Source organism: Girardinichthys multiradiatus, chromosome 17, assembly GCF_021462225.1.
Source record: "Girardinichthys multiradiatus isolate DD_20200921_A chromosome 17, DD_fGirMul_XY1, whole genome shotgun sequence".
In the NCBI taxonomy this organism is placed as follows: domain Eukaryota; kingdom Metazoa; phylum Chordata; class Actinopteri; order Cyprinodontiformes; family Goodeidae; genus Girardinichthys; species Girardinichthys multiradiatus.
In genome coordinates this window covers 5,537,914-5,561,857 of record NC_061809.1, presented here as the reverse complement: position 1 = coordinate 5,561,857, position 23,944 = coordinate 5,537,914, and the positions used below count along the sequence as shown (strand labels likewise).

At 40.5% G+C, this 23,944-nt stretch overlaps 1 long non-coding RNA gene across 2 annotated transcripts; it reads left to right on the top strand.

The window, feature by feature from the left end:
* The first annotated feature begins 16,485 nt into the window (after positions 1-16,485).
* On the top strand, positions 16,486-17,949 carry LOC124883250. 2 transcript variants are annotated; one of them, XR_007042126.1, is made up of 3 exons: positions 16,486-16,663; positions 16,854-17,143; positions 17,889-17,949. It is a non-coding gene; the product is annotated as an uncharacterized LOC124883250 (long non-coding RNA). The 2 variants fall into 2 exon arrangements; XR_007042127.1 differs by having other exon boundaries at positions 16,831-17,143.
* Positions 17,950-23,944: the final 5,995 nt, after the last annotated feature.

Sequence of the window (23,944 nt, the reverse complement as noted above, 5' to 3'; positions counted from 1 at the left end):
CAGTTCCCCCAAGCCAACGCAACAGCGACACCACACATCCTTCCATACATCCGTAGGGGTACGGCAAATACCACCAACCCCAAGCACACACCATCAACCAGGATTCACCCAGGAGAAAAGATAAACTCCACCTCAGTACAAGGCCGAGAAGCCTGCTGCAACCGCTGAGCCCAGTGATGCCCACCCCGCAGCACCCACACTGGAAGGCCAGAGCCTCCGCCCACAGGAGTGGAGGAGAGAACACAGCAAAGAGCACCCAAAGCAATAGCACTGCACAAAGCACACACTGCGCAATTACGCCACCCCGATCTCCTCCAGTATACAAACTCAAAGATTTGGACATGGAACATATCCAGGGTTCTTGTCATGCAGAGGAACTTCAAAAGGTAAAAATATTTAACGACAAGATGTATCAAGTGGAAAAAATATTAAACCAACACACAGTCAAGGGTGTCAAACAAGTTTTTGTATGCTGGAAAAACTGGCCTGAGAAATTCAACAGTTGGATCAGTTTGGATGAACTTCAAAATATATAAAAAGGTCTGCACTAAACCTTACAGTTGACACAGCATCATGAACCGGAAGGTAGAGGATGATGGCTTTTACGTTACCCTTTCCTCTAACGCTAGCAAGGAAATGTTTAAAAATAACACAAGATCTATTTTCACAACCGATCTGGCCAGGGCCGCTGAACTTAATGGAGAGTGGGTGGTTGGTTTATGTGAAATTCAATACCCGCACACCTAGTATAACTTACCCGAACACTACCAGTGAGCCGTCCGTGTAAAGCTCATTCAAGGAGGTTATCAAGCTAAAGAACACTCGACTTATTACAATGTGAAGAGTACCAATGGGCATGAGGAGCATGAATTACCTGTCCGTGTAAAATTCAGTTAAGGAGGATATTATGAACAACCTGAAGAGCTTCTGGATCAGATTGTACCAACACTGCGGCAATATGACTTGAGCTGTGATATTTCATTCAACAACATAACCAAGTGTCTTGATTTTGCTGGTGAAGGATGATATGAAATACGCACACCTTCACCTACAGCCTACATACTCGGGGTGAAAGTTGATGAATGGCGGCCCATCTCCAAGCAATCCTCACCCTACCCATGTGATCTCAGAACAGGAATATATAATCTGTTCATCTATACAGACATCATTCATTATCAAACAGTCGGAGACAGTTACTCACCTTTGCTGGGTGAACATCAAAGGGAAATTTGGTGATATAATACTGGTCACTACAAACCTGTATCAAAAAGTTATATTAAAACTATTAACATCCAGATTAAAACAGACCAGAACCGCTGTGTGAACTTTGTATACGGAAAAACAATTGTGAAACTCAACTTTAAACCTGTATCATCCTTCATATATAATTAGAAAAAAAGAAGAGGGCCAAACAGGCGGTAATCTGCCTGGGTCTTATGAGGTTTTCATGTACGGACGCGGAATTGAATCATTATTTTCAAAATTATTTCCCTTCGTATTCCCCCTGGTTAAAATGGGATTTGCCTATTGCAAAACCCCATCTGAAAACAGTTTCTGATGAAATAGATAGAGCCGTGAGTAAAATGAGTGGTTCTGCAGCGAAAACCGATGGTCAACAAGAGGTTGGTTTTATCCAAAAAACCCAGAACAAGACCCCCTGTTAATCGTTTATGGATGGCTAAAAAACAACAACAAGCTCAAAAAAGGATATCAGTTGGAAGTGACAAAAGAAGAGGACGAAGGTCTTCTGCAAGTTCCGATATATTTAAATAATGGCTCTTCTACATAACAAGTCATCAGAGTGCACACTGACAGGCTGGACTTATTTTCTGCCTCGATGACGCAGGTATCGATCGAAGATAAGATTTACACCGAGATCCAGCCTTTATCAGCAATCACCGATGGATTGAGTTTTTCACTCTGGGAGACAGAGAAAATCTCAACGATATGCTGTTGCATCTCAGAGTGAAAATAACTAACGCGGATGGAACAAACCTGCCAGATGATGCACCTGTCGGGCTCATCAACCAACCATTAAACACCATCTTTAGTCAGTGTGATGTAACTCTTGGGGATCGATTGATTTCACAATCCAGCGCCATCCATTCGTATAGAGCCATGATTGAGACATTGTTAAACTTTTCTGAGGATTCTTTAAAAAGCCAGTTTAGCTCAGGTCTTTTTTATAAAGATACAGCCGGGGTTCTGAACTCTATCGTTACAACCAACAGCCCTAACCAAGGTCTTAACAGCAGAGCAGGCTTTGAGACAAATTTCAGGGAGGTGCATCTCCTAGGCCCCCTGCATGCAGACATATTTTTCTGCGAGAGACTTCTTTTAAACTCTGTTGACCTCAAAATTAAACTTACAAAAGCCAACGATGTCTCTTGTCTCATGGCAGCAAAAGATTCCACTTTCAAACTCAGGATATTAGGAACTGCTCTTTTCATCAAAAAAGTTACCGTCTCTCCAGCCGTTCAATTGGGGCACGCTTCAGCTTTAATGAAAGCAAATGCTCTCTATCCACTCTCTATCACTTGTGAATGTAAAATCATACTCCACCGGGTGCGACGCTGGTGGTGTAGGGGTCAAGCGCAAGGCCATGTGCGGAGGCAATTGTCTTCAATGCAGCTGTCCCAGTTTTGAGACCTGGACCCAGCGACCTTTGCCGAATGTCTCACCCTCTCTTTGCCCTCTTTCCTGTCTACCTTCTGTTGAGAAAATGAAAAAATAAATATATCTGTCATGCGGATTATCAGTGCAGCAAGCGTTGTCTGGATTGTTATGGATTTTAAATTGTGATATTTTTTTTTCATTGTTTTTTTTCTTCTGATTTATTATTTGTTTACATTCTAATTAAATCATATACCTGCGTGTGAAGTAGAGAACGACGCTAGACTTGAAAATGTAATCAATAAAGATTTAATTGAATAAAAGAAATAGGCTACATGTTTAATTTTCTTATAATGGTTTACGTTGAAAATGTTATCCATCGGGGAGGTAGTATTGTTTTACCAAGAAACTTTTTGGCTTCATATTAGTATTTTTGGACCTTCCTGCTCGGATCTCAACCAATGGGGAGAAAGAGTTATCTGCCTTCTTCTTCTCTGCCTAATGTTGGGGATTTTTAATAAATAATCCCTCTACATCTGTTTTGAGCTGTCTATATTCATCACGAGCATAAGGGTTATTGACTATATGGGGATGTTTACCTCTGACAAGGTATGTAGAAAGTCTGACCATCCTCGAGGTAGCGGTGCTCCAGTTTTTTAAACGGAAGCATGAGATTTTTCAACAAGTCAATCATATGGGACCCCTTCACAACATTTCCTTTAAATACAAATTCTCCTCGCGAAGTCCAACCCCCACGTCTTTCGGATAATTTCTTCAAAATGTACTCAGCATTTTTACAGTTATGCTTTGGCAGGCTTTTCAGTACATCCTTAACAATCTGATCCGAAGGAGCCTGGTCCTTATTTATCTTCATACCGCTCATGCTCAGGAGTCTTGCTCGATGTGTCACGCTGCAGCGTGACACAAACTCACCTGTGGTTCTTCTTTCACAACTTGCTTGAGTCAGATACCTCTGCTAAAGTGCATCATATTTCTTTATTTTTTCATAAGAAGTCGAACCAGGCTCATGTCAGCATCCAAATGTTCCTCCGCCTTCTGTCTAATGGACATTTCTGACTGGGTCAGATGCTTGAATTGATGAGACATTGTCTCCTGATGATTCCACCCACTGGATCTCCGATCAAGGGGGCAAGAGCCGTTAGGATGGGGAGAATAAAACCACCTCCTTGAATTTTGAGAGCCAACTGTTTACATTTAATACCAGTTCTTTTTTAAGAATCTTTTTCAGCACTAGAGGCCTTTATTTTTGATAGTAGGTAGACAGGAAGGAGGGGCATAGAGAGGGGGAGACATTCGGCAAAGGTCGCCGGGTCCGGGACTCAAACCTGGGACGGCTGCTTTGAGGACTATAGCCTCTATATGTGGTCGTGCGCTAACCCCTACACCACCAGCGCTGTGCCCTAATACTGATACTTTTATCAGCCAGCAGTCTGAGATGGTGTTGAGAGGGAGGTTTACTATTACCTTTTAAAATATTCAGCGCAATCTCACACAGAGTCTGAAGAAAGTCGGGTGAGCAGTGTGCGAGAATATCATTACATTTATGAGGAGTGGCTTGGTACAGAGCCCTGAGTAAGAGGATATTCCTTTTTATATGCGCAGACTTACTTTGTTTTGGGTACGTACACAGCAGGCCACTGGTGATGAAATATGCCAGTTCACAGTCTGAAATGTTCTGGGCAGGTAGGTGTGAAATTGTTTATTAAATATCCATGAGCGTCTCTCGTCGCATCTTCAAAACTCTCCCGGAAGAGACCCTTTTGCGAAACTGGTGACGAAACTGTGTAAAGACCTTCATTACGTTTTCATCATCCGAGGCTTGGGCAATAACATCGTCTAAAATAACCAGATGATTCTGATCAGGAGGAAACAGATTTTCATCTTCAAAATAATGAGGCAATCGTTCCACAAATGTAGTATTTTTATTCATATTCTGCAATTCAGCATACATGGGTTGAAAAGAAGTGTAAATCCATACAATATTTTCTGGAACAACATCCATGGCATGCTTACAATTCTGCAAAACACTTTTTACAAAGAAAGTTTTCCCGCAGCCGCTGGGTCCTACAATCATACATGAGAAAGACGTTCTAAATCTAGGATCAAAATCAATCTCCTGTAAATCTGCGGAATGTGACATTTTTTTTATTTATTTTTTCTTCATAAGCTCTAATAACCAAAAGGCAGAGTTATGCCGTCAGAAAAAAGACGTCACTTATCATAGACAAACCGAAACGTTTTAAGAAATGTTGCGTTTCTTAAGCGGAATGTCTTTTTATCCTGCCTGATGGTGTGCTGAGGAATTTCAATGACACCCTCACTGGACCCTGCTAAGTAGCCCTCAACCAACTCTTTGATGCTGTCAAAATTGACCCTCTCGCTGCATTCATGCGTCTGACTGATGCCCTTGGTTAGGTATGCATAACTCTTGGGTCCTATCGATGCAAACTCCAATATGCTGTCTCCACCAAATTTGTGTGTAAGATCCCCAGATAATTTCCCAGTTCCAGAGGAGTTTCACAACTTTTCATCACAAAAATCAAACTGTCAATGTAAATTATTCTGTCCTGCAATTGCTCCATGCTGTTAAAACATGCATAAGCGGTGGTGAATGCTGCAAGGAACACATAGTTTGCCTTGTTTGGAGGAGAGATGACACGCTTGCTGTAGTTCCATTGCAGTACACACATTTCAGGGTTGAAGAAATGGAAGTAGTTAACCCTGTATTTACTCGAGAACATAAAACTGAAAAATTCATCAGGGTTAGTGACGACTCTGGTCTGAGACGGATAACTTCTTTGTGCAAACTTTCCCTAAAAGCTGTTTAAACACAGTTTTGCCACCTGCCTTTTGGCAGGGCTCACCTCGATTTTGTCAGCGTCTAAGTGGATACCCTGATGAGTTTGGATACCTTGATGAGTTTGTAGTCTCTTACATACTTTGATCTGCTCTCCTGATCCACTGCTTCAGACAGGTAGCCTGAAGCCTCCTGCTCATCCTTCAGGAAGCAGTGGATGTACCCTTTAAAGATTGTGGTACTGCTTCTCTCAAAATGCCACACCTCTGTGATTTTCGCAAGGCGATAATACGGTGGCCAGGGGGTGCAAAACATTTTTACAAGTACCAAAACAAATTTACATTTCAGAAAACAAATTTACATGTCAGAAAACAAGTTTACATTTCAGAAAACAATTTAACAAGATGCGAAACAAATTTACATTTCAGAAAACACTTTTACATTTCAGAAAACACTTTTGCATTTCAGAAAACAAATTTACATTTCAGAAAACAAATTTACATTTCAAAAAACAATTTAACAAGATGCGAAACAAATTTACATTTCAGAAAACACTTTTACATTTCAGAAAACAAATTTACATTTCAGAAAACACTTTTACATTTCAGAAAACAAATTTACATTTGAGAAAACACTTTTACGTGTTCGGAGTTTTCCGTTCCCGGCGTAGTAACCGGCTCGCCTCGCCAGCCCTACCGGCGGTGAGGCGAGCTAGCCCGGTAGAGATCTGACCGGACTATCGGCACTAAGCTCCCGCTGGCAGTCATCACAGTGAACGTTTAACACAAGTGATTTCTAACAGTTTATGTTATTATTTTAAGTGTTACTGAAAATCGATTTAACATTTCAGGTGATATTAAGGTTAACCAGAATAAATGGACAGTTTTATGTAATCCAACTGTATCGCTGGAGAGTGTGATTGAGAATAAATAAGCTTTTCAATATGAATTTTTAATGATGAAATGTGCTATATGTTTTAAAAGTTTATTTATAATTCAGCTAGCATTATAATTTCTGATTCCAGGTACAATCCAGAGACAATCATGTTCAGGTAAAAAAGATGTTTGATTTAACTAGCCAATAAACAAAGAGATAGCAAGTTCATGGCTAATGTATGTCGACATATTTTATATATATATATATATATATATATATACATATATATAAACAAAAACTTTAAATTTTAAGATAGATGGAAATTGTAAAGTATTTGATCCCCTCTGGCTGTTCTTAGATAATTATATAATAATGCAGTCTTTTTGGTGTGTTGGTATCTACATGCTTTGATCACTTAAAATTATTTAAGGAAGTGTTCCCTCTGATTACCAGCCCCATTTTAGATATGATTAATCTATCTTTAGTAAATGGACATGTACCACAGGCTTTTAAGTTAGCTGTAATTAAACCTTTCCTTAAGAAACCTTCGCTTGATCGAGATGACTTGAAAAATTACAGACCCAATCTTCCATTGTTATCTAAAATTCTTGAGAAACGTTTTGCTAATCAAATGTGTGAGCATTTATACAGCAATGACCTGTTTGAAGAGTTTCAGTCAGGTTTCAGAGCTCATCATAGCACTGAAACAGCTCTGCTGAAAGTCACTAATGATATTCTTATGGCCTCAGATAATGGACTTGTGTCTGTTCTGGTTCTGTTAGATCTCAGTGCTGCATTTGATACAGTCGATCACAAAATTATCTTAGAAAGGCTGGAATTTGCTGTAGGGATCAGGGGAACAGCGCTAGGCTGGTTTAAATCTTATCTGTCTGACAGATTCCAGTTTGTTCATGTAAATGATAAATCATCTTTAAACTCCAGGGTTAATTGTGGAGTACCACAGGGTTCAGTACTTGGGCCAATTCTCTTTACTATATATATGCTTCCAATAGGTCAAATTATCAGGCAGCATGGGATACATTTTCAATGTTACGCTGATGATACTCAGCTTTACTTATCCATAATCCTGATGAGCCCAACCAGTTAGATAGACTACAAGCATGTCTTGAAGATATAAAAACTTGGATGACGTTAAATGTTTTGCTTCTAAATTCAGACAAAACAGAAGTTGTCATCTTTGGACAGGAGTCTTTAAAAAAGAAACTGCTTAGTCAATCACTTAACCTGGATGGCATTAAATTGACCTCTGATAATAAAGTAAAAACCTTGGTGTTATTTTTGACCAGAACATGTCATTTGAATCCCATATTAAACAGGTTTCTAGGATTTCCTTCCGTCATCTCCAGAACATTTCCAAAATTAGAAATATTCTATCCAAGAGTGACGCTGAAAAACTAGTCCATGCATTTGTTACTTCAAGGCTGGACTATTGTAATTCGTTACTATCAGGATGTCCACAAAATGCAGTTAAAAGCCTTCAGCTGATTCAAAATGCTGCAGCAAGAGTTCTGATGAAAATTAAAAAGAGAGATCATATTTCTCCTATTTTAGCTTCCCTTCATTGGCTCCCTGTTAAGTCCAGAATAGAATTTAAAATTCTCCTCCTCACATATAAAGCCCTTAATGATCTAGCTCCATCATACATCAGAGATCTGATTGTTCCATATGTTCCTAACAGAGCACTTTGTTCTCAGACTGCAGGTTTACTGGTGGTTCCTAGAGTCTCTAGAAGTAGAATGGGAGGCAGATCCTTTAGTTATCAGGCTCCTCTCCTGTGGAACCAGCTCCCAGATTTAGTCCGTGAGGCAGACACCCTGTCTACTTTTAAGGATAGGCTTAAAACTTTCCTTTTTGATAAAGCTTATAGTTAGAGTGGCTTAGTTTATCCTGAGCTATCTTCCTTATTTTTTACCTCCGTCTTCTTCCCTCCCTGTTGGTTGGAGTAAGGGGGAGTCAGGTTTAGCCTAAACCGGCTCAGTTATGGTTGAGGTGCAAACACACCCTCCATTTCTGCGACCTGTATGACCCCTTCTCTTTTCCAATGGTTATAATCAGTCTGACAGAGGGAGGTATCCCAATCATTGTGGTTTTTAGTATAACAATGACCATCAGTGGGACCCTTTGTGAGGTGCCTTGAGACGACATTGTTGTACATAAGCGTCATTTAACTAAATAATCTGAACTGAAACTATCTGTGTAGTTATGCTCCTATAGGCTTAGGCTGCTGGAGGACATAACGACCACTTTCACCCTCTTCGCTACATTCTCACACTACTCTCCAATTTTGCATTGTTTGCTGTTATTTCAGCTTTTAACCTTGTTCTCTCTTTTCACTTCCTAGAAGCTACGCCTGGCCTGGCTCTGTGTCTGCCTGTGACACCTTTCTGGAGAGGGGAATTGTCCGAGCTTCTGCTGGCAACAACTTAATGCTCACCCTCTACCGATGATCCACATAGCCCTGTCTTTTAGTGTTTAACCCTTTCTTTCTCCTAGACATGGAAATTGACTGAGCTTTTACTGTAACTAATTATATGTGCTCTCTTTCAGACGCTAACCTGGAAAACTGGCTCAGTGTTTATCTGTTCTTTCTTTCTAGGTGAAACGAGTAAAGGAGCTACATCCATTAACATTTACTTTTCCTTCCCATAGAAGGTACTTCTGGATCAGTGCTTCTGTGTTATTTTTGTGTCTCTGCTCTGTTCTCTCAAACCCCCAGTCGGTCGTGGCAGATGGCCGCTCACACTGAGCCTGGTTCTGCTGGAGGTTTCTTCCTGTTAAAAGGGAATTTTTCCTCTCCGCTGTTGCTACATGCATGCTCAGTATGAGGGATTGCTGCAAAGTCAACGCCAGTGACTGTCCACTGTCTCTACATGCTCATCCGGGAGGAGGGAATGCTGCAAGTCACTGACTGGAGGCAATCTGCTGGGTTTCCTTAGATAGAAAAACTTTTTATCCAATTTGAATAAAAAGCTAACTCCGACTGCACTGTTCAATTGTTAGGATTAATTGGAATGTATGTACCTGACTGTTGTGAAGTGCCTTGAGACAACATGTGTTGTGAATTGGCGCTATATAAATAAAACTGAATTGAATTGAATTGAATTGATTTCTAAACTACTTCTCTTTCTCTGCCCAAACCTAACCTCTCAGGTGAACCGTGCTAAGAAAAAGTTGTCCAGGCGATGAAGTTTGAAGAAAGCTTCCACAGTTTGAACAAAGGGTTAGCTGCAGCTAACCTCCATAGCTGTGAGAAGGGACGGCACACTCTGTCCACCGGCCAAACTGCACGTTACTGTGGTGGCCACGGTGATGCGGTCCCGTTGTCCTTCCTTCAGACTGGGAAAACTGCTCCACTCGGCGTCGTAGAGACAGGGTCTCTGCTGGGAACTCTCTATAACACAGTTTGATTCTGTAGACCTCAGAGAGAGAAGTCAAGCCATACTTGTATCTTAATTACCCCCGTTCATGAATGAATACCGGATACACAAACAGCAATTCATTCGTACTTAAGTTCCAGAAAAGTTCTTACTGGCCATTCATGTTGTCCCCATGGCTGGGTCCTAACATTAGTAAGAAGGTCTACATGGACATTATGACAGATATTTTTGTATTTTTATATGGGGCATGGCACAGGTGATGGAAGAACACTGTTTGACAATGTGCAAGTGGATCGAATGAAGCTGATTGCAAGCTGACTGTGGCAGGGAGTGGAAACCAGAAATAGCTGGAACCGAACAGGAATACAAGGACACTGTCAAACCTAAGGAACATCTTTATGGGAAGAAACTTGTGCCATCAGAAACGGAATTTGAGTTGCTCAGACTGAATCTGTATTTGTGTAATTTGAAATGAAATGCATTGGTTTGAAAATGCATTTCACTAAACTGAAGGATGGGTCCGGTGTATCCTCCGTTTCCCACCCTATCCCATGATTTATTGCGGGTCGAAGTAGATTGTTCAAACGGAAGTAGCAAAGGCCGGAGGACAGAAAAAAGCTGTGAATGAAATTGGATATATTGCGCATTCTGTGAAACAACTGAACCTTTACAATGTTTTTAGATGAGAATGTAGTTGTGTAAACCTAAAATATCTGATCAGTTTATCAAGATATCGCTTAATTACACAAATGCACTGATGTGTTCGCCAGCTGTCAGCTGACCAGGTGGTTGAGGTGCGCTAAACCCCGAGAGAACAGTTGACTCCCGGCACATTGTTTTCAAAATCCCGCTGGGTTTCCCCAATGGGTGGAAGTTAAACAGATATAATTCAGTCAGATGAAATCTAATATTAATGTTTGGTTTATTTATTATAATAATTATTATTATTATTTGTATGCTCTGCAAATAAACTGATTTAAACTTTGTTCCTAAAGTTAATATGTTAGTGTTTAAGTTGTTGAAAGCTTTAGAAATAAATTCAACAAATGGTATTTGTCATCAATGTATTTTATTTAGTCTTAGATTTTTATATCTATGAACACAAAAAATATTTTCAACATTTTAAATGGTTCAATAATGAAGAAGATCATAAAACAATAACATCTTAAAACAAAACAGCATTATGAGCAATCATCAATATGTAAAAGGGTGAATAAAAACCATGTAGTCATTTACAGTTGTCAGTCAGTCATTTTCTACCGCTTATTCCATAGTGGGTCGCGGGGGAGCTGGTGCCTATCTCCAGCAGTCTATGGGCGAGAGGCAGGGTACACCCTGGACAGATCGCCAGTCCATCGCAGGGAAACACACAAACAACCATGCACACACTCATTCATACACCTAAGGTCAATTTAGAGTGACCAATTAACCTAACAGGCATGTCTTTGGACTGTGGGAGGAAGCCGGAGTACCCGGTGAGAACCCACGCATGCACGGGGAGAACATGCAAACTCCCATTTACAGTAGTGACTGCATTATTAACCTTCAGGCTCCATTTGTTTGGCTTTACAGCGCTGCGCTTCACGCTAACACGGTTGCTAGGGAACAGAGGTTACGCTGAGGTAAGGGCAAGAGAAACGCAGACTGAGGTAACACGTCGGCACACTATGCTAATCTGGCATGTTTAGCTAATAGCTACAGGTAGCATCAGTGTTACTGTTTGACCATCATTTGTCTACATGACGCTTCTTGTAGATGTCATTTTACTTGGTGATTGACATCCGCCAAGCTCATGAATGCTGCACTGCTCCAGCTCAACATGACGTAAAGGAAGTTTAACCTGATGTAAAATGTAAATTGATGAATCTGTGTTTGATTAACTGAATTTTGGAACTGAGATTGAATTACAGATCTGAAAGTGAAAGTAGTCAAACTGAATTTTAATACAACAAAATACATTTTAAAAGCAAAGGAATTCAATTTCAAACCATAAAATGCAGTTTCAGTTTAGCATAATTCATTTTCAAACCAATGCATTTAATTTCAAATTACACAAATACAAATTCAGTCAGAGCTATTCAACTTCAGTTTCTGATGGCACAAGTTTCTTCCCATACATCTTACAGATAAAGCAGGAAAAACTGAAATGCACTATAAACAGACTGCAGGAACCATAAGAAACTAAACTAAGTAAAGCACTAAAGCACCACCTGGAGAACAATGATCAGAAGCAAGATCCAAAACACAACTTGAAAAACATAATCAGAATCAGAGAAAAACCCAAAACAAAAGTCAAACACCTTCATTCCATCATGACAATATGTGTGTTTGCTTTTCTTCACTTCAGGCTGCTTTAATTTATTTTTGATAGAAACTAAACTTGTGTTTTTTACATTTGTTTTTAATTTAGTTAGTTGGTGATTTTACTTGTGTAGACCAGTGCAATACATAAGTAATTCTACTGTTCCTTGTTCATTGTATCATCTTGTGTTATCACTTGTATTTTGAAGTATTTATAGTATTGACATTAATCTGTGGCATTCAGTTGTGTTACTTGTATGGTTAAACACAACTTTAGATTTTATACACGTCTAGTTATTGCAGTTTTAAAAGCTAATAATCCCTTATCTTACTTTTGTGGTTAAATATGTTTACATAGCTATTGAGGCTTTTTATATTAATGAGTACAATATTTTAATAGTTTTATATTCCAATGCTAAATGGCTCTTTGATTTATAGTATAAATGTGTATGAGTGCAATATTATAAGCAATTGTACATGTAGATTGTTAAATATGGTTCGCACTTTATGTTTGATTGTAATGTTTTACTTGTGTTTGGTTATTAAAGTGAGTTTCTTAACATTACAATATTATTGGTGCAAAAAATGTGTAAGAAGAATTTAACATTCTATATGTAACAATATATGTAACCATATATGGGTACAGCACTTGCAGTAGGGGGGCCTACAAACGTTGATTAGCCCCAGGGCATCTAGGCAGGTTAAGATGGCCCTGCTCAGATCTAAGCTGCTTTGACATTGATTTCTGTAATAATGTACAGGGGTGTACAATTAAACTGAAACACCTGTCATTTTAGTGTGGGAGGTTTCATGACTAAATTGGACCAGCCTGGTAGCCAGTCTTCATTGATTGCACATTGCACCAGTAAGAGCAGAGTGTGAAGGTTCAATTAGCAGGGTAAGAGCACAGTTTTGCTCAAAATATTGAAATGCACACAACATTATGGATGACATACCAGAGTTCAAAAGATGACAAATTGTTGTTGCACGTTTTGCTGGCGCATCTGTGACCAAGACAGCAAGTCTTTGTGATGTATCAAGATCCACGGTATCGAGGGTAATGTCAGCATACCACCAAGAAGGACGAGCCACATCCAACAGAATTAACTGTGGATGCAAGAGGAAGCTGTCTGAAAGGGATGTTCGGGTGCTAACCCGGATTGTATCCAAAAAACATAAAACCACGGCTGCCCAAATCATGGCATAATTAAATGTGCACCTCAACTCTCCTGTTTCCACCAAAACTGTCCGTCGGGAGCTCCACAGGGTCAATATACACGGCCAGGCTGCTACAGCCAAACCATACTAATAAATTGTGGTCTGAAACCAGGTGTTTCAGTTTCATTGTCCAACCCCTGTAGGTGTCTTGAATCAAAAACAAATGAGGAAGAAAGTGAAACAGGAGAAGCAAATATAGAACTTCAGACCATCTTGTGTAATTCACCATCAGTCCAGTCACGGAATGATGTTACAAACTGTTTTCAAGGTACGTGTTTGTCTGACTGATTTTGCTGTTTTTTCCCATTTGCAGATGGCCATCTGGCTCTCTGCTGCGCTGTCCTCATTAAAAGCAGAGGAGTAAATTGGCTCTAAGTGGTGTCTCAGTATGTAAGACAACAAGGGGAACACTTTTAATCAAAATGTTTGCAAAGAAAAATCAGCTCCCAAGTTATTGTGTTAATTACTGCTAATTTGTCAGAAAGGTAAATAAGTCAGGGTTGGTTTTGCTCTCACAACTAAAGCTGTACTAGGATGTTCTCTATGGCAACTAAAACCCACCAAGGATAGAATTTGTGCATAGTTTTGAAAAGTGGTGAACCTTTTTAAATGTTCTATATTCCAAAACATAACTATGTTCATCCCAAGCTTAAAAAATAAATAAATCCTGCTTTAAAAAAATGACAAACTTATTAAAAAAGCATGACACATTACACTTTCAACCTTTATTTCATAAAATATGCTAACATTCAGAAGCAGAATAGAAAAAGGCTCCAAGCGGTGGTCCAAAGTATGGTGGAGCAGTATATGCCCTGTCTGTCCACATTTCCAACAATAGAACTTGTTGTCATATTGTCGGTTTCTGGGCTCTGCCTTTGTTGGCGAGCATATTGATACATCTGATACAAGTGGTGGTACTAAGCTAATCACAGGTGTTGGAGTTGCAATCATATGGGTTTTAGCAGCCTTAATCTCCTTCTTTCTCTCAGCTATTTTTATTTTCTTTTTCAAAATGAAGTACCATTGTGGCTATCCATTGGTCTAATGGCAGGTAATCCCCTGCAACTAATTTTACCATTTGCTAATCCACAGATCCTGTTTGATTATTGTTTGTTTAAAGAGCTTCTGCAACAGACCTGTCTGTGGGCTGGTTGCTGTTTGTTCTTCCTATAATTTCAACATTCTGTTTACATAGCCCTCAACTTTCTCCTGTTATGTGTGTGGTGTCATTTAAAAGATTAGAGATGGTTCTAACAGGAAAAGCTATCCTAAGGGTAGCCCAAAAGTGTTGTGCCACAGTAGCCAAAGGGGTAGATGATATCAGGAGATTAGTCCCTGCAGTTTCCTCTATGTTATGTTACTGATGCGGTTCCAGGTGAGCTGCTAAGCAAGTTCTCACATCACCAATCACCAATTCCTGTCTACTGAATGGTGTCAGTAATTTTATCATCCAAATGTGTGCTCCTTTTCTTGGCTATGGAAGTGTGGATCTCAGTATGAGTTAAAGGGCTGTATGTCTGCACTCATATGAACTAATGGCATGTCAGAAGCAATTTTTTTTCTGAAAGGATCCCCCTGAGATGGGCCAATCGGTGTCAGAGCATCCTGGATAGAGAGGGTAACCAGGGCCCATTTTTCTGTCCAGTCACCCTCAAAGAAACTCATGTGGTGTTAAACCCATGTGTTTAGTGGGTGATGATCTCATGGAAAACATCACCAAGGCAGTGCATCCAGCCATGCTATTTTAGCATCAGCACAAACGTTAGCCAATTGTTCTTTGAAGTCAAAATCAATTGTAAGTGGAAACTTGTTCAGCATTGATCAGTGATGATGTATACTACATTTGAAGTGGATCCGATGATGTATGAGGGAGAAATATCCTAGGGGGCGCTGTTGATACAAATTCCAATGTAATCAAATAGAGCTGTTTGGGGGTTGACAAAGGTCAACCATATTCAGTTTGGAGCAAATCGGACCTTCCAGATGGAAGCTGCACTCACTTGTTTATTAGTGGGCGGGGCTAAAATTATGTCATCAAATGACTGTGGTAACATGTTCAGCAATGATCAGTGATGATGTATACTACATTTGAAGTGGATCCGATGATGTATGAGGGAGATAGAGCACTTGAAATGTCCTAGGGGGCACTATTGATCCAAATTCCAATGTAATCCTATAGAGCTGTTTTGGGGGCTGACAAAGATCAACCATATTTATTTTGTAATGAATCAGACCGTGCATGTGTGTTGTGTGTTGATATGACGTCCTGGCCACTGTTTTGATAGCAGTAGCATCAAGCCTTCTGCTTATGTTACTGCTGTGTGCTACTTTTAGCTCCTTAAAGGAATAATCGTAATGCATGTTTTGAATAGTATTATTACATTAACAGTTTTGCATTGTTTTTGCCATTTTTGTCTTGTTTCTGTGGAGCTAGATAATTGCATCTCTGTTATCAAACTACAAAAATGGGTTAAAGTGGAGCGCTCTTTGACCCAAGAGAGATGGGTGTTAGTGCCTCAATTGCATTTAAAGAGACCGCACCAAAACAAGCTGCTCTTCCTAACAAGGAATTCAGACCAAAGCATTGCAATTACATTTTATAAAGACCACAACTGAAAGATTTAAGATTGAAAAGGAAGGATTTAAAGGCATGATGCATCCCCTTTAAGAAAAACAATAGTAACAACCTCTATTTTGAAACTATAATTTCCTAAATCCCTCAGAAATACCTTGTAAATATTTATATTTGTGAAACTTAATTTCCGTCATGTGACCATGGTATTTAAATGTTTACAGCAATCAGTGTTATTGCCTCACATCTTGTCACAATTTTTGTTTTAATTTTTGGTACACATCACCCTGGTGATCATCGGGGAGAGGAATGTGAATGTAAAGTTGATCCATGATTAACGTTTGATATGGAGTGAAAATTAATGTCTTGAGAGGAATCAGGGTGACTGAAATTCCCCATCTCATCATCTGCGTCGCCAGACTCCCCTGTCTCCACAACGTATGAATGGATCAGATTTTGTGTGAGGGACCACACATTCACCTGTCAAGTTTTTTATTAGGTCACAACTTTTGCATGGAAAGTCACGTGTGCCAGTTTCAGGCCCCGTTTTGTGCGTACGCCATATTTATAAATGAGAACCTGGACAGGAAGTGACTGTGTAACCCACATAAAATGAGCGCACCTCTTTAAGAAAACAGAGGTGGGTAAATTTTCCAGGGTGTTTCAACCAATTGGATTGCAGCCTGTTGTAAGTCTCGCCCTTCTTCTCTGTGTCTGCAGCAGTGTTGTGGGTGTAGTGACATGCCGACATGAAGGGAAAAGCGCCACTTTATGCAGCATGAGTCTGTGTAGTTCAATACGGGAAAAGTACTGAATATAAGTTTGCAACATATCGTCCTGCAGTATAGTTTCACCGTTTATCAACAGGTTAGTGAGTGAACGAACCGGAGTTTCAGTTTTCTGCTGACTTTAAAAAGTACTGTTGGAGTTACTTTTGCTTTTCCTTTTCCTTACACATGCCTTTTTTCTTGTGACATTTCCTTGTCTCTCTTTTTCCTTTACCGTATGCATTTCTGCTTCATTATGCAAATGAGGAGGGCTGCCTTCTTCTCTCCAGCTCCTCTCCTATTGGTCAATATACAGGAAGGAGGAGGATCCATGTGCAGGCCGAGGGTGTGTCCCAATTCAGGGGCTGGATCCTTCCAAGTGCCTAATTGTGGGCTAATTACATCACAGCACGGCGCGTAAGGTCTGTCAGATGCTGCCGACAAATGTGTCCTTCTTTTGCCCGATTTGAAGGATGACTTGTGAGTATCCTTCGCGGTCCATCTTTTCCCATGATTCATTGCGGGTCGAAGCGGTTTGGTCAAATAGGGGCAGCATTGGCGGACCACACTAGCAAAAGCTGTGAGTAAACTGTGAAAAATTACACTTTCTGTGACACAAATGAACTTTTACAATGTTTTTAGTGCGGGAATATAACTGTGTAGACGTGAAAAATCTGCTTGATTTATCAAGACATCGCTTAATTTCAAACGTGCTCCGACGTTTTCGGAGTTTTCCACTCCCACCGTAGTAACTGCCGGTTTGCTTCGCCAGCTCTACCGGCGGTGGGGCGAGCTACCCCGGTAGAGATTTGAATGGACTATCGGCACTGAGCTCCTGCTGCCAGTCATCACAGTGAACGTTAAACACAAGTGATTTCTAACAGTTTATGTTAGTATTATTTTAATGTATTGTGTCATTTGTTCATGTAAGTCGATTTGACATTACAGGTGATATTAAAGTTAGCCTGAATACATGGACAATTTTATGTAATCCTACTGTATCGCTGGAGAGTGTGATTGAGAATAAATAAGCTTTTAAATATTCATATTTGATGAAGAAATGTGCTATATGTGTTTTTAAAAGTATATTTATAATTCAGCCAGCATTATAATTCGTGATTCAAGGGACAGCTGAAGAGAAATACACTTTCAAATGCAAGCAAATCTCAGTAAAGAAGTGAAAAGTTTGAAAGAGCTTGTTTTAGGCATTTGCATAGAAATATTTTAATATGTTCTGCAAATTAAGACAAATGGACAATTAAAAAAGGTTTTTTTTACACTGATATTAAGCAAGATGTTTTTTTGTTTTTGTTTTTGTTGTTTAGGGACAAAGGAGCAGACGGGTCAGTAATGGTGTGGGGTGGCATCTCTTTCCGTGTGCTCGCCAGAGGTAGCCTGACTGCCATTAGGTACCGAGATGAGATCCTCAGACCCCTTGTGAGACCATATGCTGGTGCGGTTGGCCCTGGGTTCCTCCTAATGCAGGACAATGCTAAACCTCATGTGGCTGGAGCGTGTCAGCAGTTCCTGCAAGATGAAGACATTGAAGCTATGGACCGGCCCGCCCGTTTCCCAGACCTGAATCCGATTGAGCACATCTGGGACATCATGTCTCGCTCCATCCACCAACGTCACGTTGCACCACAGACTGTCCAGGAGTTGGCGGATGCTTTAGTCCAGGTCTGGGAGGAGATCCCTCAGGAGACCATCCGCGTCTCATCAGGAGCATGCCCTGGCGTTGTAGGGAGGTCATACAGACACGTGGAGGCCACACACAATATTGAGCCTCATTTTGACTTGTTTTAAGGACATTACATCAAAGTTGGATCAGCCTGTAGTGTGTTTTTCCACTTTCATTTTGTGTGTGACTCCAAATCCAGGCCTCCATTGGTTAATAAATTTGATTTCCATTGATAATTTTTGTGTGATTTTGTTGTCAGCACATTCAACTTTGTACAGAACAAAGTATTCAATGAGAATATTTCATTCATTCATATCAAGGATGTGTTATTTGAGTGTTCACTTTATTTTTTTGAGCTGTGTATAAATATATACATACAGGGGTTGGACAATGAAACTGAAACACCTGTCATTTTAGTGTGGGAGGTTTCATGGCTAAATTGGACCAGCCTGGTAGCCAATGTTCATTGATTGCACATTGCACCAGTAAGAGCAGAGGGTGAAGGTTAAATTAGCAGGGTAAGAGCACAGTTTTGCTCAAAATATTGAAATGCACACAACATTATGGGTGACATACCAGAGTTCAAAAGAGGACAAATTGTTGGTGCACGTCTTGTTGGCGCATCTGTGACCAAGACAGCAAGTCTTTGTGATGTATCAAGAGCCACGGTATCCAGGGTAATGTCAGCACACCACCAAGAAGGACGAAAAACATCCAACAGGATTAACTGTGGACGCAAGAGGAAGCTGTCTGAAAGGGATGTTCGGGTGCTAACCCGGATTGTATCCAAAAAACATAAAACCATGGCTGCCCAAATCATGGCAGAATTAAATGTGCACCTCAACTCTCCTGTTTCCACCAGAACTGTCCGTCGGCATCTCCACAGGGTCAATATACAAGGCCGGGCCGCTATAGCCAAACGTTTGGTCACTCATGCCAATGCCAAACATCGGTTTCAATGGTGCAATGAGTGCAAATCTTGGGCTGTGGACAATGTGAAACATGTATTGTTCTCTGATGAGTCCACCTTTACTGTTTTCCCCACATCCGGGAGAGTTACGGTGTGGAGAAGCCCCAAAGAAGTGTACCACCCAGACTGTTGCATGCCCAGAGTGAAGCATGGGGGTGGATCAGTGATGGTTTGGGCTGCCATATCATGGCATTCCCTTGACCCAATACTTGTGCGTCACTGCCAAGGACTACCGAACCATTCTTGAGGACCATGTGCATCCAATGGTTCAAACATTGTACACACAGCAAGACTGGTGAAAGATTGGTTTGATGAACATTAAAGTGAAGTTGAACATCTCCCATGGCCTGCACAGTCACCAGATCTAAATATTGTTGAGCCACTTTGGGGTGTTTTGGAGGAGCGAGTCAGGAAACGTTTTCCTCCACCGGTATCACGTAGTGACCTGGCCACTATCCTGCAAGAAGAATGGCTTAAAATCCCTCTGACCACTGTGCAGGACTTGTATATGTCATTCCCAAGACGAATTGATGCTGTATTGGCCGCAAAAGGAGGCCCTACACCATACTAATAAATTATTGTGGTCTAAAACCAGGTGTTTCAGTTTCATTGTCCAACCCCTGTATATATATATATAGAGAGAGAGAGAAAGAGAGAGGAAAATATGTATTTGAACACCCTGCAACTTTGCAAATTGTCCCACATAGAAATCATGGAGGGTTTCTGAAATTTTCATCTTAGGTGCACGTCCCTAACCCTAACTTCTGACAGATAGTTTGATTACCCAGTGAGTGTTGGATTTATAACTTATGGGTGTTTTGTCCAGACTTTCTCTTGGCTCTGGTGTGTAAGTTACAAGTATATAGGTAATACTCATGCCTAAGTGCCACCTCTGTTAAGGTGGTCAAATACAAACACTGCCCAAACACCCACACACACCATGTCTTCCTAGTCCATGTTGTTAACAGTATATCTTTTAAACCAATCCTAAGTGCTTAGCTGGTATATACCAATATCATCTTACAGTGATCATCCTACAGATTCTTATGTTATAATGAATCAGAGTACTAATTATGAAAAACAAATAGTGTTTGTTGTGTTTGCTTCACAGCACAACTGATGTTCACAGGGATACTTTTTAAATTTAGGTAAAAATGGCAAAGAGCATCTAACCTAACCACAATGCCCAGATCAAAATCATGTCGCACACTTTTTAGACATTCCTCCAGCTGTTACTGGGGAATAGGTCTATTACAGCTGTTACAAGGCAGCTCTGAGAAACTTAGTTACCTAATGCAACGCCCCCAAGTGGCCAGTGTCTGAATGCACGCTTCCTAGTTCTGCTGAAAGTTACGGCTGTCCAAAAGTTGTTGCTCTGAGAACCCTTGCCTTGGAGTACCATGTTCTAGATGCGGTTCTAGATTTTGAGATAACTATCATAACATGCCTTGGAAAAAGAAATTAACTTAATGTGCACTGATAACTGTAAAAAAAAAAGATTTGATCCACAAATCCCTCACCTCCTGTTACGCACAAGAGTTTTGCAACACAGACTTGATGATCTTGTGCTAAGGTTATCAAATGTCCCTTGCAAATAATCAGTAATAAATCACACACTGTGCAGGAAATCACAGTTCAGTCATGTTTTGTTTTTTACAAGCTAAATGCTTTTTTTTTTGGATATTTTCCAATCAGCCTAAGTAATCTTCAAAGATAATTGATACAAAAAAATCATGAACTTAATATAACTCACAATAAACACATTCCTTGAAATCTTGCACTGTTGAAAGTATGGACCAGTTGTTGTCCAACAAAACTTGATTCGCTGTTGACCTTATGTCTCAAATAAATTTTCTTGAAGTTTTCATTTACACTGGTTTAAACTTGTTTAGAACCATACATGTTCATAAAACCATTTTTCCAATGTTTGACACATGTGAGTAGAAGGTTTAAAATTTATCTTCAATCTTTAAAAGTATGAATCATGCAAGGTGGACATCAGGAAATTGGTGCTGGCACTATTGACCAGTTATAGGCAGAGAAAAATAAGCAGTGTTTGGAGACATTGAGGGATCCAAAGGATGAGCTCAAAGTGGGATACAGCTTGTAATGGTAGCAGAAAATGAGCAAGCTGGCAAGGCATTAAAGATGAGTATAGTTGGTGGAGAGGGTAAGCAGATCAGAGATGCTAATAGATACAGTAGACCAGGCAGGCAGATGGCTGGGTTGAGCTGAGCATGCAGGCTGCCATACAACTGAAATTAAGGCACAAGAAGAGATGCTGTCAGTAAGGAGCAAACACAAGGATACAGGCACAGACATGTAAATAACAGCAGAAGAACATTTGCTACCATAGTGGGAGATGGAACTGTCTGGCGCAAACTGGAAGGGAATCTGTATGGGGTAAGAACGCTGTCAAAAACAATGTGTATGTAAAGACGGAAATGTGTGCATATTAGTCAATAGTTCTGCATAAGTAACATCCAAAAGAGGTATTGTATATTTTCTCTATAAGAATACAAAATAAAATGTTACAGCTTCAAGAAATTACAAACACAAAATTCAGGTTTACAGTTGTGGTTTATTCTTTATGAATACAATATGCTATAACAGTTTGTGAATACGATTTCTTTTCTATCAGAATACAAATTTACATCAGCAACTTGGTGTCATGTGATCTCAGGCTCAGAATATAGTGGGTGGAGTTTTACAATGATGTACAGTAGGTGGCAGTATGCACCTCTGAATTTGTTGCGAACCACCAGCAGAAGAAGAGAAAAAGAAGAAAAAGCAGCAGCACTAGTGCCAAGATGACGAACCAAGAGCATATATTAACGAGATTAAGACATATATAAACCTTTTAACATTACCTGGCTTTGTACTGTAGTTTCTTGGTCCGTTCTTATAACATGTGGGCTTAGTGAAGGTCACTGAGATTGTTACGGATGTAAGAGCAGTGAGCTCGGGAAGACCAACGAGTAGTATGATTAGAGATGCCGTGGAAGGGTTGCTGTGGAAGCAGCACCGATACGGAAAGAGTGGACTGAATAATACGCTGGTGAGATGCCGGACTTGGTGGAAATGATTAATGAACCAGAATCTCGTGGCCAGACTTCCTGATTCGGTAATGAATAGTGGAATTATGAAGTGAAGCCTTTGCAGATAGTCTGGACTGAACATAGCTAGAGATTGGTTTATATGGGCTGAGAAAAGAGTTAAGACGGAAGAGATGAATTGAAAAAGATACCGCAAGCCGATTGGTTTTGCTTTTTTGGAGAGTGAAGATGAGGATATTTTGGCTATGAATGGAGATATCCGAGATGCATGGATGAATAGATAGATTATGCTTGGATGGAGCAAACTCTGAGCAGTGGAAGAAGCAGAAGAAGGCAAGCAAAAACATTGATTCTAAGGTTCGGTCTACGGAGGATGACAAATAGCGTGAGGATGCAGCTGCTGAAGAGATCTGATGTAAGAGGTAGGCAATAATTTCTACCACTGCGGTCTTGTCTGAATGGATGAGAATTGACTTTTAAGACCATTTGTGCCCCCAAAGGATTGCTGCTAGAATGAAGGGATAAAGCTCATAAAGAGCTGATGGGGTAGAAATAAAGTTATCCTGGAGATGGAGTGGACATTCTGACAGTTTGTTTCTCTGAAGTTTAACTCTTATCAAGTTAACTACTCTGTAGTAGAGAAGGAAGCATTGGCTTTAATATGGGCCTACACAACATTTTGAAGTGTCTGTTGGTGCAGGTTGTAAAACTACTGTAGTTTGTACAGATCACATCCCCCTTACATTCCTTCATTCTCAACAGAATCCCATCCAATGACTTATGAGTTGGTGCCTTTTTCTTCATTCATATAATTTAGATGTTAGACACATAAACGTTGCAGACAAGGTTTTGCCTGATACATTATCAAGGGCTATCTCATAGTAATATAACTTCCTAATGTTAACTTCTTTTTCTCTGCTCCAATCCTTTAGAAATCTTTAGGAACTCCATCCCTGGTGCCAACGGGTATGGAGAAAAGCTAGAAGAACAATGTCTGCAATGTTGGAGGTGCAATCCAGAGCTGCTAATCACCGATGCACTCCGGCACCACCATACCAAGTTGGTCAGAAGGCTTGGCTCTCCAAAAAGGATCTTCCCCTAAGAGTGGAGAGCAAGGAGTTGGCACCTCGTTTTGTTGGACCTTTCCCCATATCCAAGATGGTAAACCCGGTGGCATGCTGCCTCCAATTGCCTCACTCTATGAGAATCCACCCTACGTTCCATGTGTCCCGGGTCAAGCCTTATGTCATGTTTCTTCTGGAACCCTCCTCCGGGTCCCTTCCACCCACCCGGCTCCTGGATGGGGAGCCTGTCTAGGCTTCATCGCATTCTCCGGTCTAGAAGAACAGGCTGGGGTTTCCAATATCTGGTGGACTGGGAAAGTTATGGAACTGAGGTGTTCATCTGGTTCCCTGTGCGCTTCATTATCGACAAGAGTCTCATCAGGACCTTTCATAGGTCGCTCCCGTCAGGAGCCGGACCTTGAGGAGGAAGTACTGTTATGATTCTGGGCTGTTTTGTCTGCACCGCTTCTGTCTGCCAGCAAATCATCTCTGTGCTGAAGTTATTCTGATTATTGCTTTCACCTGCTCCACCTGTTCACCTGGCTTAATAAGCAGCAAGCTGGCAGACAAACAGTGCCAGACTATCAACACCATTAGTGTGAGTACATGC